Consider the following 11,377-nt stretch of genomic DNA (forward strand, 5'->3'; position numbering starts at 1 on the left):
GGCTTGAGCGGCAGAGGGAGTGGAGAGGTAGGCTCTTGTCCCCTCTCCTTCTGCCCCAGGAACGTGGATTGGGCCACCTGTGCTCCGGGGGGCCCGTGGGGCCCTCTCGTGGGGGGAGGCTCCTGCTCTGTGGACCAGGTGACTGTTTTTCACATTAATAGAAATAGCACACACTTGTATAGGACTTATTGTGTGCCAGGCATTTTTGTCACCAGCTGCTCCGAGCCTTCCTGTCCCCACCGAAATGAGATTCCCCCTTGACACCCACCCCTGAATTTGCTCTGCTTCCCCACTAAGCTAATTAAAGCAGGAGGTTAATGACCAAAGAAGCCCCGGGGATTTGGCCCGGGTGGAAAACAAAGGACAGAAACACGTGTGTGTGTGTGTGCGTGTGTGTGTGTGTGTGTGTGTGTGTGTGTGTGTGCGCGCGGGGAGGGGGCAGCCGCTGAACAGGAAGGGTAGAGTAAGGAGTGGGGCAGGGGAGGCGGAGGCCCCTGCTGGACCCACCTCACTGAGCCGACAAAGACAAGTCAGCTCCCCCCTCCCCCCGCCGCCCTGGGTGTGTTAATGCGCCACGTGTCGCCCTCAGGGTCCCACTGAGACTCCAGACAGATAACCGAGGCGGGAGAGGCCAACGTGACCGACCGTGTGCCCCTGGAGGGCAGGGTGCGTGCCTGAGTGGCAGTTGGGTCACGCGCAGGACCCTGTGCCTGCAGATGGTCTGGGGTATGTCCACCCACAGCGGGGACCACCAGACTGCCCAGGTGACAGAGTTTTCATGGGGCGGGGTTTTGCTGAGTCCTTCTCTTGCTCCCAGAGGCTGATGGCCTCCTTTGTTCCGGGGACTCCCCTCTTCCACTGACACTTGTATTGGACAAGCTAGGTTTCTGTTCAGGGCCCTTCTCTTCCTCTTTCCGCCTGCCTGCCAGCTCCAGAATTCAGGCCGAAGGCCTTAACTTAAACAGTTTTGCTTGGAAATAGACGACCGTGCCGACCCCACCCCACCCCTCACTGTCTGCCTGTGACCAGAAAGGTGTGTGCGTGGCGTATCTCTCCACTCCACTCCAAGGCCTTAAAGGACAGCGCTGTCTTTCCTCTTTGTCATTGTCCCCCTCCCTGGCCCCCCGGTGCCCAGCACGCAGCCCTGCCCAGAGCAGAAGCTCAGTAAGAGGGTGTCCAGTTAACTGCATATTCGAAGTTTCATGGTGTGAGAGGAACGAGCAATCCTCTGGAGGCAGACATGCTTCCTGAGTAGTCGGGTGCTGCCGAGCCTTGGTTTCCTCGTCTCTGAAATGGAAAAACAAGCCCCCAGCGCAGTGCCTGACTCAACATAAGTGTTCGGTGGATGTTAGCGCTCTGGCCCTGTTGTTCTCTCCTCGCAGTGGACTTTGGCTAGATTGCGCTCTTCGTTAATTAATTTTCATTCATTCCTTCTTTCAGCTAACTACTTCCTTTTGAGCTCTTAGGATGTCCCAGGCCCTGGAGGAGATCCTGACCCACTGTGAGTCACTCCAAGCCAGTTCTAGATCTGGCCTCGTAGAAAAAAAGATTATCCCCAACAACCAGCAGATAATTCCAAAAATAATTCCTGTCGAGTGCTGGGATGCAAGCGAATTCTGTCTCCATGGCCGGCGCGGGCAGGCTTCTAGCCGCGGGCCTGAGGAACAAAGAACCCCGTGGAGCCGTTGAGTTGGCCGTGTGTGCAGTGCGTGGCTCAGTCCAGGTGTATCTGTGTGCGTCTCCCTGTGTGCACACAGGCCTGGCCACGAAACACGGCAGGACAGCAGAGTGGCCCAGGGTTTGTGTGGCGGCTCAGGACAGCAGTGGGGTAGGGTGATGCAGACCGTGCTTGTCTGTGTGTGGAGCTCTGTCCCTTCTCTTCTCTTCTCTCTCTCTTTTTTTTTTTTTTTTTGTAAGTGTATTTATTTATTTTGAGAGAGAGATAGAGAGTGCCGGTGGGGCTGGGGTGGCAGAGAGAGAGGGAGAGAGAGAGAATCCCAAGCAGGCTCTGCACTGTCAGTGTGGAGCCCGCTGTGGAGCTCGAACTCATGAACCATGAGATCGTGACCTGAGCTGAAATCAAGAGTCGGACACTTAACTAACCGAGCCACCCAGGCACCTCCCTTCTCTTTTCTGGGCAAACGTGGGCACCCTTTGTCACCACCTGTCCAAGTACCAAGTGATGGGGCACATACCTAGCTCTCGTGCACGCCCCCCCCCCCCATGCCCTACTCCCGGAGCCCCAGGGAGGCTGCCCCACCAAGTTGGCTGGCCCTTATGGAGGCCCTCTTAGCCACCTCCCCCATCCTCTCCATCTGTCCTCATCAGAGGAGCCTCCTCTCCTATGTGTTACGGGGTCTCCATTTTCTTTTCCTAACACCCCTCCTCCTGGGAACCTATCTAAACACCGTGTTTCCTGCTGACAGTGCAGCCAGTTTTCCCTCTGTTGCTGGAACAATGAATTAATTTCCCTCAGTGAGAATGTATTAAGTAAAATTCTGTAGGACACACAAAAGAAATACCAGATGTGATCTCTGCTCTCAGCAAGACACAGAAACTAGCCTATGTGACTCAGAGAACATGGTCACACAGGATTGCATGTGAGGGCAGAACGGTCTTTGGGCCTTGGAGGGCTACGGGGGACGGAGAAGAGAGGAGGCTACTACAGGTCCGTCCGCGCTGTCGTGGACCCGTCTCCAAGGGCTCTGACGCCCAGCTTGAGGTTTGGCCTGGACAGGGGCCCCTGCCCTTCCCCAGCGTCCACTCCAGCACCCCCCACCGGGTCCCCTGCACTCTCTGATTTCCCTAGGGAGAGCAACTCAGAGGGGCCGGGGTGGAGCCAGAGTCCCCCAGGACAGCTGGCTGACAGGGCCCCTCTGGGACTCAGGGCTGGACCCCGGCGTCCGGGAGGCGGGTGACACCGGAGCTGTGACAGTTGGTCCCCAGATTCCTCACCCAGTGGCGCCAGCTCTGGTTTCGGGCTGGGGAGAGGGAGGGGGAAGGGCGCCTGGTGCCAGGCTGGGCTGATTGCTCTCTTGGGGCCGGGTGGGGGGGGGGGGCGACAGCAAGCATGCCCTTGGTAGGTTATCGAGGAAGGACTTTTCCAGTGCCCTCTCCATGCCGGCAACTGTGCTAGATACTAACAGGGGACACTGGAGCATTAGACACAGCTTGGCACGGATGAATGAATGGACATAAAAGGCATACTCATCCTGTAGAATGTCACAGGTGGAATGGAAGTGGAATGAATGAATGAATCAATCAATCAATCAATCAATCAGTATTCGAATAGATTCATCAATTATCCGATGGCCTCATTTTACAGAGAAGGAGAACCCAGGTCCTATGACTGTCTTGTGCCTTCTGTCCTGTCATGCTCTCTTTTTTAGGAAAGGGAAGAGGAAGTCAGAGAGAGGGGTGGGAATGGACTTGCCCTTTGCTGACTGCCTGTTTACTGCTGGGCCCTCTTCTTGGCCTTTGCAGACTTGATCTCGTTCAGCCCTCTTCACGGCTCTGTGAGGCTGGAAACACACCTCTGCCTAACATTAGGACCTAAGGCTCAGAGAGGTCAAATAATTTGCTCAGGTCACACAGCTGGTAAGTGGACCCTCCGGTGTTCAGAGGGGTCTATCTGACCCCAGAGCTTAGGACCCCAGGGGTAAGACAGTGACACCCAGTGAGTGTCTGGAGACTGAGCAGGGAGTGATCACTGAAGCTGGAGAAGTTTGGAGAGGCTTCCTGGATGAACAGGATCCGGAGTCCCAGAGGGATGAGGGAGGTTAATCTGAAGGGAGAGGACTGGAGGGATGCCCGGAGGTTGGTGCCGGAGGTGCCCAGGGAGGCCTGCCGGTTGGGCAGGTGGCCAGCTTGCCTGGGTCTTGAGTGGGGCACGCAGGTGGAGGAGACGCGTCTTTGAACCTCGACCACGAGGTGGCGCTGCAGGCCGACTGCTGGGAGCCGCTCGGGTCTGGCCTTGGACACGGGGCCCAGATGTTTCTTCCCTGCCCGCTGGGGCTCGGCGCCCAGCCCCGCCTCCTCAGGTGTCACCTGGGGCTTCCACTCTGCCCTTTTCTGGCGGGGCATCCAGCACAGGGGAGACCAGTCTGTTCCCGACTCAAGGTGAAAACCCAGGTGGCTGAGGCTGGTCAGACCAGCTCCTCAGGTTGTCCTGAGCCCCCTCCAGCTGCTTAGAAAACTGGCCTCGTGCCCACCTGCCCTCCTGAGTCCCTGGAAGACACGGTTCAAGGAACAGGCCAAGGAACCCGACATTTGACTCCAGCTGGCCTCGCTCTGAAGGGGAAAAATAATAATAATATGTACCTAATAAGGAGGTTTTCTTTCTTTCTTTTTAAGTTGATATACTTATTTTTGAGAGAGAGAGCATGAGGGAGGGACAGAGAGAGAGGGAGAGAAGGAGAGAATCCCAAGCAGGCTCCGTACTGTCAGCACAGAACCCGACGCGGGGCTCGAACCCACGACCGTGAGATCGTGACCTGAGCTGAAATCAAGAGTCAGACGCCTAAATGATTGAGCCACCAAGGAGTTAATTATTATTTTTTTGAATCCAGTTAATATATACCGGACATTGGCTGTGTCAGGCACTGTTCTGGGCACTGGAGACACGGCGCTGAGCAAGACAGACGGAGGCCTTACCCTCGCGGAGCGGATACGCTGCGGGGGAGGGAGACAGACAGACGGTAGACACGTCCAGCGGGAGATGGGGTAGAAAGGCGTGAGGCGGCTCCTTCGGAAGAGGTGGTCACGTCGTGAGAACTTAGCCGCACGTCATCAACACTGACGTTGTGTAGCCATTGCTATCGTTTTGCTCCCCGTGCTCCAGCCCGTTCTGCCCCCTGCTCCCTTCCTGCGGCCCACGTTCTCCGTGCCTTCTCCTGGCAGCCCCCATGGGGGAAATAGGTGCCGGCCGGGAGCCGGGAGTCCTAGAGTGTTCGGACTGGGTCCTGCCACACGGCCCAACCTGCCCCTCCCGGCCAGCCCCCTGCTTCCGGTAAACCCAACCGGGTGGTTCAGGCTGGAAATCTGGAGCTGGCTGTGATTCCCACCTTCCCTGGACTTCCTCCCATCCAGCCCATCAACCAGACCTCCCTGGACACCTCTGGACATTTCCCAAGCCCACTGACTTCCTGTCCCTGCTGCCACCCTCCTGACGAAGCTGGCGGCCCCCCCCCCCACAACCCCTCACCCCCGCCTGCAGCCGCCTCCCACTGCTCTCCCTCCTCCACTCCTGCCTCCTCGGTGCCCCCCAACCGCTCGCCACATGGTGGCTGGAGAGATCATTTTATTTATTTATTTTTTTTTTTTTAATTTTTTTTTCAACGTTTATTTATTTTTGGGACAGAGAGAGACAGAGCATGAACGGGGGAGGGGCAGAGAGAGAGGGAGACACAGAATCGGAAACAGGCTCCAGGCTCTGAGCCATCAGCCCAGAGCCTGACGCGGGGCTCGAACTCATGGACCGCGAGATTGTGACCTGGCTGAAGTTGGACGCTTAACCGACTGCGCCACCCAGGCGCCCCCGGAGAGATCATTTTAAAAACGAATCCGATCCTGAAACTCCTTCTTTAAACCCTGAAGTAGCTCCCCACGGCCGTTAGATCCAAGAGCAAACTCCTCCGTGTGTTTAGAACGCCGTTCACGATCCGGCCCTGCCCTCTCTCCATTCTCCGCTCCAGCCACAGACGGGCCTTGCTTCAGGGGCGTTCTGCTGGTCACCCAGCCTGTGCTGAGCCATCTATGATCCCCTCGCCCTTTGCAGCCCTAATGCTGGCTCATCTTGCAGGACTGGAATGCAGTGTCACTTTCCCTGGGGAATCTCCCTCGGGGCCCTTTGGGGCTCCCTCACCTGTCACACACTATTATAATGGCTCCCCAGCCCACTGGGCGCTCACTGAGGACAGGGACTGCATCTAGCCCACTCCTGTTTCCCAGCTCCGGGCCCAGTGCCTGGCACACAGTAGGTTCTCAATGCCTGCTGTTTGGAAGCTGGCCATGCTCATTCACACGCCCCTCCACCCCCACCAAAGATTCGACCTGTCTCCGTCTTTTCCGTCTTACCTGTCACCCTCCATACCCGGCTCTACCCCCGCCCCCCCCCCGCCACACACACTGGGGCCCTCACAGCCGTCCCTCATCTGATCTCCACGGGGGTGCTGTCTACACGGGCTTTGGGATGTGCCTTCACCGGTCTCCCCTCTGGCACCTAGCCCGGAGCTCACACACGGCAGGAGCTCAGTCATGGCACTGACCCACCAGTGTGGCTTCAGACGCTGGCTCAGAACGGACCTCTGGTCACGTAACCCCCTCGGTCACCACTGGTAAAAGGAGTCTCGCACACAGTAGGCTGTGAGAGTGCCAGGTGTGCGTGGGTCGCATCCTCCTGCCAGGCTCCTGTCCTCCCCCCGAGGCCTCTGTGGCTGCTGCTCCCTCTGCCTGGGGCCCCCTCTCCCCCACTCCCTGCGGCGATCTCCCACTCATCCTGAGCCGAGGCGTTGTGCCCCGCTCAGCCTTCCCGACCACGCTGACTGCTTCGCCTCCAGAGTCAGCTGTGCGCCCAGGACTTACTCCTTCCTTAGCGCTTAGTTAACGTAGCGTAGAGCATGTTCTGGAGGCCGCCCGGACCGAAAGCGCCACCCCTCCCCCCCCCCCCCCAGGATGGGACGCGTCTCTCCAAAGCCTAGTGTGGGGCGGGGGGTGGGGGAGCGCCCAGTAAAGATTTGTTGAGTGAATGAGCGAATAAAAGGAAGGACGTTACTTTATCCTACTGAACAGGCCAGTCTCCATCTTCGGGCCTCAGTTCCGCTTTCTGTAAAGTGGGGGCGAGAGAGCGTAGAACGAGGGATCAAGGACGCGCCTGCACATGTTTAACAACCAAGGGGAGAAAGAGCCTGTGTTTGTGGCAACTGCCAATTCCCATGGTGTAAATTGTGTCGCCGTGGCCGACTGCGGTGTGAGCAACGGGCTCTCACCAGCAGGTGCAAGCCGCGTCTGGCTCACCACTGAGGGCAGACCTGGAAGGGCCCGAGCCTCCACGGCACTCACTGGGTCCGCGTCCTTGCACGAGGGCCCCTGTTGGGAGCAGGCTGCTCCCCGCCCTCGTCGCCACCCCCAGCACCCCCAATTGTCTCTTAGATCCAGTCCCGGGATCCGGACGCTTCCACCCGGGCCGCCCGGTGCCCTTGTTGCCAGTATCCGAGGGCACTTCCGTGCCCTCCGGGAGGACAGCTCTCTGTGACTCTCCCCAGCAGCCTTTGCAGACGATTTAAGGCCGGTTGCTTGGCCCAGGCCCTGACATCAGACTGTGCCGGGTCCCCGTGTTCATGTGCCCCACTTTCCCGACTGCGCTAACCTGACCCAGGCTGCCAGGAAGCAGGGGCTGTGTCCAGGCTCAGTGTTGCTCTCGCTTGACCTCTCACCCCTGACCCTGCTGGTCCCACCCTCCTCCTCCAAAGTCTTTATTCCCTCCCCCCGCCACTGGGTGCCCCTTTCCCGTCTCCTCTGCCCACCTCTCCTCCTGTGTCACCGGCCAGTGGATTCCCTGCCTGCAGTCGCTTCCTCTGTCACACGCTTCCGGCTCCCTTTCTGCCCAGCTGTTCCAGTGGAAGCCCCGGGTGTGGCTGTCCCCGAGCCGGCCTCTAGGTGCCTACTGCCTGCGGGCCCTCTGCAAATTCCTTCTCTCTCTCAACCTGTTTCCCCATCTATAAAATGAAGATCATAGCAGCAGTTAGCTCCTGGGGTTGTTGCGTGGTCAGTGGGCGGAGGCAGGTAAACTCCCACCGCGTCTAGTGCACAGAAGGTGCTTCCTAAATGCTCAGGGCTCACCTTAGTCATCCCTTCCTCCCGAATGCAGCCTGGGGGGAGGGGGGCCTGGCTCGGGGCGCTCACTGCACGTGCGTGGTCCCCGAGGGCACGAGCCCGCAGGGGCACAGGTGGTAACGCCGGTGAAGGTGAAGGAGCGAGGGAGGGAGTGGACACGGGCTGCCCGGAGGACGCGGCGCACCAGTCGGGAGGCCAGCAGGTGGCGCCAGCGCCCGCGGGGCTGTGCCCGGGGCCACCTCCCTGCCCTTGCTGAGGAGCCCCGGCTGGCGGGCTCAGGGACAGACATTTCCGTCGGGGTGTCCAGCCTCACTTGGCGGGAGAGGGGGGGGAGATGCTGGGGAAAGGGGCCTGGCTGAGGGGTTCAGGGCACAGACCGTGCGGTGGGGACGTGAATTGAGAGGCCATTCAGTCGGTGAGTCAAAAGCTGAGATCCAGGAACCAGACACAGCGTGGGGGACGATGTGGTGAAATCAATCAGTGAGAGGAAGGGGAGGCCCGGTTTCTATGGCAACGGTAGTGTTTGTGGCAAGCCGGGGACGCCCGGGTCCCCAGGCTTGTGAGCAGTGATTCAGTACAGGAAAGGGAAGGTTTCGGAGGGACTGGGTGCTGCAGCCCGGATGCCCTGTGGCTTCTTCTCGGTGCTGAGCGCACGCACCCCGAGCGCGGCCCCAGGGCCTGGGCTCTGGAAGATGCCAGGTGGGGAACCGAGCCCCTGCTCCTCACTGCACTTGCACAGCTCACTGATGGTCACAGCGGCCCTCTGGAATTATTGTTACCCCATTAAAAAAATTGTTTTTGGGGCGCCTGGGTGGCGCAGTCGGTTAAGCGTCCGACTTCAGCCAGGTCACGATCTCGCGGTCCGTGAGTTCGAGCCCCGCGTCGGGCTCTGGGCTGATGGCTCAGAGCCTGGAGCCTGTTTCCGATTCTGTGTCTCCCTCTCTCTCTGCCCCTCCCCCGTTCATGCTCTGTCTCTCTCTGTCCCAAAAATAAATAAACGTTGAAAAAAAAAATTTAAAAAAAAATTGTTTTTTAATCTTTATTTTTGAGAGAGAGACAGCATGTGAGCAGAGGAGGAGCAGAGAGAGAGGGAGAGACAGGGAGAGACAGAATCCGAAGCAGGTTCCAGGCTCGGAGCTGTCAGCACAGAGCCTGACACGGGGCTCGAACTCACGAACTGTGAGATCATGACCTGAGCCGAAGTCGGATGCTTAACTGACTGAGCCACCCAGGTGCCCCTATTGTTACCCCATTTTAGAGAAAAGGAAGCAGTCACCTGCGCCAGGATGACATGGGTGGGACATGAGGATTAGAACCCAGGCTAGTCTCACCCTGACCGTGCTTGTGAAGACCCAGAGAGCAGAAAAAGAGGAACAGAGGCATGGGAGATAGAGTGTGGCTAAGACCCAGGACGAGACGGGAGAGGGCCCTTCAGCTCCCTTGGCCTTCCTGCCTGCCCTGCCCTGTGTGAGCCCAACACTGATAGGGAGGGAGGCTGGCACAGTGCTTGGCTGGATGTGGGCCAGACACTGGGCATCCTGCCCCCCTCCCTCTCCTCCAAGCCCCAGAAAGCAGTGCCCAGGTCTGGTCGAGCCAGCGTCCCCCATCACTTTCCCTGTTCCCTGGTTCTGGGGACGAGAGGGACAGTTGGGAGGGCGTCATATCTGTCCCCTATTCTACCCTCCGGGCCCCTGCTAGAGCCTGGGAGTTCCTGGCCTCTCTGTTGCTGGCAGGACAGTTTCATTCTTGTTAAGCCACGGGGCCCCCACAATTTCAGTATGAAAGGGGTATCCTCTCCTGCCCCCAGGCCCTGATGGCACGCAAGAGGGAAGCCCAGCCAGTCCCCATCTCTCCACCTGCAGTGGGAGGGACAGAGGTTGTTAGGGCCTTGGGGCTCTTCCATTCCAGGCCTCCTCTTGTCTTGCAGATGAGAAAACGGAGGCCCATAGAAGGAAAGCAGTTCTTCCAAGGTCACGGAGTGAATCCCTGGAGGAGAAAACTAGATCCCCTAACTCCTGACACTACATTCTGTGATCCCAGGAAGAATATTCTGGAACATGGCACTGGGGTCTCAGAACGGAGTCAGGCGGATGGATGAACAGAGGGAGAGAGGGCAGATTAGTTGGCATAACCTAGCCCCAGCTCTCTACCTTGTTACCTCAGGATCACGGAGGGGAGATCATCGCGTGCACGTCAGGGGTGTCGGTGTCGGGGAGCTAAGTGGACTGTGTGACCTTGGGCCACCTCCAGGGTTGCAGGGAGGGTGGATGAGGTGGCAGGGGAGCACTTAGGAATTATGGGGTGCCTTGAATGTTCTTGGTCTTCAGGGAAGGCACGTCATGTCCTGTGGGACCGGGAGACAGAGCCGCCCTGCAGGGCCGAGGCTGGGGACGAGCAAGGTGCCTGCCCCTGCCCCTCAGGAGAGCAAGGAGGGCGTAGGACTTTTTGCTGTGTTCTGTAGGAGCAGCAGTCTCCTCCCCTGGGGGTGGGGGGTGGGTAGCAGGTTCCCCAGACCCGGGGAGGTACCCAGAGGCTGTGGGAAGCTGAGCACTAATTAGCTCTCCCTCCCTAATTGGACTTAATTGCCTCCTGTTGCTCAGCATTTAAGACACTGCATCACTTAGCAGGGGAAGGGTGACAGCTCAGCAGGGGGTGGTCAGGGCTCCCCTTGGGGAAGGGAGGGAGGCAGGCGGCCCGTGGGTGGGCCCGTGCCCAGCCTTTCTGCTCCTGTGGGGGAGGGGGCCGGGAGCCTCTCGGCCTCCCATCTGGTGCCTCTGGCCTCAGTTTCCCCACTCTTGGGGGCTTTCTCATTTTTCTGCCCAGAGGAGATGTGGGATCTGGGCCTGGACCCACCCCTGGCTCCTCTGCCGTGGGGTCACGGTTCAGAGTGTGGGCTTCAACTGGGTCTCTGGGGTCTGAATTCCAGCTGCACCACTTCCTGGTTGTGTGACCTTGAACCCGTGGGGCTTTGTTTTCTCATCTTTAAAACGGAGCTGATAATAACAACCCCTCACTCAGCCCGCTCTGCGGAGGGCCAGGTAAATAAGGCACCTGTGCTCCTTAGAACAGGGCCCAGCCGCGAAAGCACTCTGTCAGCCGCTGGCACAGTCCCCGTCCCCAACCTCAGCTTCCTCATCTGTAAAATGACAGACTGAAGTGGTGTTTACTGAGACGTGCCCCCAGGTCCCACCCCAGACCATTCCCAGAGTGTGGAATCAAAACATCTGAGACGTCGGGTGCTGGCGGTCTTGTGATTCTGACGCCCAGTGAGGGTTGAGAGCACTGGATGGACGGTTCCCCCGCAGCCCTGACCCCTGAACACTCACTCTCAAGTAATGCGCCCCCCCCCCCACCCGCCCGCCGCCCTGCACCGCAGCAACGCAGGCCCCAGGACGTGCACCTGCCCACACCGGAAGCAGGTCCCTCCCCGCTCACTTGGACAGAGTCCTCCTCTATAAAATGAGAATGGTAACCTGCTGTGTTCACCTCCCTGGAGATAACGTCACTAGTGACAGAGCCTGGTCCAAAGGTGGGCAATTATACT

Source organism: Leopardus geoffroyi, chromosome C3 (genome assembly GCF_018350155.1).
Source record: "Leopardus geoffroyi isolate Oge1 chromosome C3, O.geoffroyi_Oge1_pat1.0, whole genome shotgun sequence".
NCBI lineage: Eukaryota > Metazoa > Chordata > Mammalia > Carnivora > Felidae > Leopardus > Leopardus geoffroyi.